This window comes from Gossypium hirsutum, chromosome A01 (assembly GCF_007990345.1).
Source record: "Gossypium hirsutum isolate 1008001.06 chromosome A01, Gossypium_hirsutum_v2.1, whole genome shotgun sequence".
NCBI classification, from domain to species: Eukaryota; Viridiplantae; Streptophyta; class Magnoliopsida; order Malvales; family Malvaceae; genus Gossypium; species Gossypium hirsutum.
In genome coordinates this window covers 98,011,781-98,015,954 of record NC_053424.1, presented here as the reverse complement: position 1 = coordinate 98,015,954, position 4,174 = coordinate 98,011,781, and the positions used below count along the sequence as shown (strand labels likewise).

Genomic DNA, 4,174 nt, shown 5'->3' with positions numbered 1-4,174 from the left:
TGACACTGAGATAAACTTTGTGAGCATCTCTTTAAGGTTCAGCTTCTTTTCCTGTTGGTAGGGTGGCTGTTGGTAGCCCAGAGGTGGTCATTGATTTCCTTGGCCTCCCCATGAGAAATTTGGGCGGTTCCTCCAACCTGCATTATAAGTGTTACTATATGGATTGTTTTGAGGTCGAGGATTATTACCCATGTAATTTAATTACTCGTTATCCATGTTGTGGCCATAAGGTTGGTATTCTGAATGGCTTGTTCCACCTCCACTTGCTTCACACTGCATTACTGGGTGAACCTGTGAAGAACTGAGAAAACCGTCAATTTTATTATTCAAGAGTTCTACCTGATTAGAGATCATGGTGACCGAATCGACGTTATAAACACCGGCTATTTTTGTTGGCTTTGTCCTCATGACTTGCCACTGATATTTATTCAATGACATCTCCTCAATGAACTCATAAGCATCTTCAGGTGTTTTATTATTGATGGTTTTACCAGTAGCTGCGTTAACCATTTGCCGAGTTGAAGGATTCAGTCCATTATGGAATGTTTGAACCTGAAGCCAAAGCGGTAACCCATGGTGAGGGCACCTTCTTAAAAGGTCCTTGTATCTCTCCCATGCGTCATAGAGTGTTTCTAAATCCATTTGCACAAAAGAAGAGATATCATTACGTAATTTAGCCGTTTTAGCCGGCGAAAAATATTTTAGTAAAAATTTTTTGGTCATTTGTTCCCAAGTAGTAATTGACCCTCATGGTAACGAGTTCAACTACTGTTTAGCTTTGTTCCTCAATGAGAAAGGGAATAACCGAAGACGAATGGCATCGTCAGAAATACCATTAATTTTAAATGTATTGCATAGTTCCAAAAAGTTTGCTAAGTGAGCGTTGGGATCTTCATCTTCCAAACCATCAAACTGAACAAATTGCTGTATCATTTGAATAGTATTAGGTTTTAGTTCAAAAGTATTTGCAGCTACAGCAGGTCTAACTATGCTCGATTCAGTTCCTGTTAAAGAAGGTTTAGCATAATCATACTTAGTGCATGGAACAGGATTTTGATTAGCCGCAATTGCAGGAGGTAGCTGTTTGTCTTGGTTTTTAGCCATCTCTTCGGTTGGGGGTTGAGTATCATCTTCTTGCTCGTTCTCTGTGTATCTTAGGCTTCGCCTAATTTCTCTTTGGTTTCTATGAACTGTACGATCGATTTCTTCGACAAAAAGTAGTGGTCTTGACGGGTTTCTTCTAGTCATAAACTATAAAAACTTGTCAGAAGAAAGAAAAAGAAAATTAGTAAATTAGAATAAGATTAAAAATAAAATTAGATTGCAAGAAAAATAAATTGCTAAAGTAATAAAAATTGAGTGTTCCTAATATTTTAGTTCCCCGGCAACGGCGCCAAAAGCTTGATCGCGTGATTTTGTGATAGGTTTTAAATTTAACTATTTATAATTAATCGTTCTTCAAACTAACTATTATCGCGATGTAAGAAAGTGTACCTATCGAACAATAGTATAGTTTTATCAAGACCGGATTGTCGAACCCAAGGGAACTAAAAATACTAGTATTGACTGTCTTTTTATTATCTAGCCTAAGAATAAAGAGGTTTTTGTTTTAACTAACTAATTATCTAAACTAAGAATTGACAGAGAATGGAATTGGGGAATTGTTTTTGGGAAAATTGATTAAATTAAGACAATACCTAAGGAAAAATCCACCTAGACTGTACTTTTTATTCTAGCTCCGAATCAGACGATTTATTCATTTAACTTGTTCCGTAGAGATCCCTAAGTTATGTTATTATCCCTATTCAAGACTAATAACATCTAATCCCTAGATTGAATAATTGATACCTTTCTCTAATTAACACCCTAGGGTTGCATTAACTCGATCTACGGATCCCCTTATTAGGTTTCACCCTAATCCGGCAAAATTTTGTCACCCTATGTCTAGGCGCACAATCAACTCCGCTTAGTTATGACAAATGTACTCTTAGACAGGGTCTATTCCTCTTCTGAATAAGAGCTTATCTTGAATCAGTATCCTAGGATATCAAAACAAGAATTAAGAACACATAATTAAGAACAAGTTAAATATTTATCATACAATTCAGAAAATAATAACAAGATTCGTCTTAGGTTTCATTCCCCTTAGGTATTTAGGGGATTTAGTTCATAATTAAAAAGGAAAGCATCTCAGAATAATAAAGAATACAAAACATAAAGAAAACCCAAAACTCCTGAAGGGGAAATTGAGAAGAGATCTTCAATCTTGATGGTGAATCTGACTTCTAAGATGGATCAATCGGCTTTCTTGGAGTAATTCTTTACTCCCAATTCTGTGCCTCTCTTTTCTTCCTCCTCTAGGGTGTATTTATAGGCTTTGGAATTCCTAAGAGCCCTCAAAATTAGCCTTTTCTGAATTGGACTCAACTTGGGCTCGGCAGGGACACGCCCGTGTGCGATTACTTCAGGCCGTGCTCTAGCCTGCCAAATTGACACGGCGTGTGGTCTTCCTGTGTGAAGAGGTCCAGGCCATGTTGATTTCGTACTTTGGCTCATTTTCTCCGGTTTTGGCCCGTTTCTCGTTCCTTTCGCTCTCCTATGCTCTCCTAAGTATAAAACATGAAATTAAAGCATTAGGAGCATCGAATTCACCAATTCTAATAGGAAATCATCCATAAAATGCGTTAAACATGGGGTAAAAGTATGTATAAATTACGGTTTATCAGTAGTCCTAGAATTGACTAAACCGTAGCTTTGATACCACTAAATGTAACACCCCTCACCTATATCCAATGCTGGCACAGGGTTCGAGGCGTTACAGGACTTAAACCTTCACCAACATGTAAAACCAGGTCACCAAATTTCGTCCAAAATTAAAGCTTTTCAAACACATGCGTATCGTCCCTTATACAGGCCTTTGAGGCCTAAAACATGCATCGGGGTGGTTTGGGACAAAACCAAGAACATTCAATAAAATTTGGGCAATTTAATAAATTCTCTTGCTTTAGTGAGTCACACGCCCGTGTGGGTGGGGCCGTGTGGTCACACATGCCCGTGTAGCTTAGGACACGCCCGTGTCGCTTAGGACACGTCCGTGTCGCTTAGGACACGCCCGTGTCCTTATCCCGTGTAACTCTCTGTTTATGATGTCATCATGCATTTAGGGGCACACGGCCAAGACACATGCCCTTGTGTCTAGCCTGTGCTCGAAACTGACTTAAAATTTTAGGCGCAAGGGACGTATGGCCATACCACACGCCCATAGGGGTTATACATATGTCACACATGGCCTAGACACACGCCCGTGTGGCCCTTGTAAGGCTATTTTCCAAGCCTTTGGTCACCCTCTATCAACCAATCACACTTATAGGTTATCTTAATACATAATAAGGCTAGATTATGCACTTACATATAACCTTGATAAACCTCATTGCATGTAAACCTCATATCATCGGTTTTATACTTGCTAGGTTAATTCCCTTTTTGTATTAAAGGTTTCCATGTCTCATTGACACATTTAAGATTGGCCCATTCTTATGACTCATTACCAATTATAGTCAAGCCATCCTATGCAAAAATAAACACGTATAGATTTGTAGGTCATAGCCTACTTCAAAATGAGCCGATTCCCATGGCCATCTACAAATAGATGTGTATATCTTTACATGTCTTCATTATGGCTAATCAAATGACATATCTAACAAAATAAACCAAGAGCCCTATACATGCCATTGAAAAAAATAAAAGTGCCTATATACCAAAGTTGGACTAGTTGATAGTATGTTGACTCTCCAACCGTCTTCCAATCTTTACGAGTCCTAGAGCTCTGTAAGACAGGAAAAAGATAGGGGTAAGCATTTACATGCTTAGTAAGCCCGAATAGCTGGAAAGTAAACTTACCGATTAATTAGCATACAACCATATTAAGCAAATAAACCAACAAGAATGAAATAGTTTCCCTATCACATGCATTCAATCAACAAGTTAGTCACAATAATAATGCACCATGTAATTTGTCTTAGATGAGCTCATCATTCATCATTTCATTTATATACATCATATTAATCCCGTTGAGTTTCTAGAAAATATTGATGGATTATCTATTATCCGTCAAGTCATAAGAATGATCATTTCAAGTATGCACTCCCGCGAATCTCACATCTTACGGCGGGAT

At 38.2% G+C, this 4,174-nt stretch overlaps 1 non-coding gene across 1 annotated transcript; it reads left to right on the top strand.

Moving 5' to 3' along the window:
* Nucleotides 1–568: 568 nt before the first annotated feature.
* LOC121207952 (small nucleolar RNA R71) lies at nt 569–675 on the top strand. The gene has a single exon (XR_005903031.1). It is a non-coding gene; the product is annotated as a small nucleolar RNA R71 (small nucleolar RNA).
* Nucleotides 676–4,174: the final 3,499 nt, after the last annotated feature.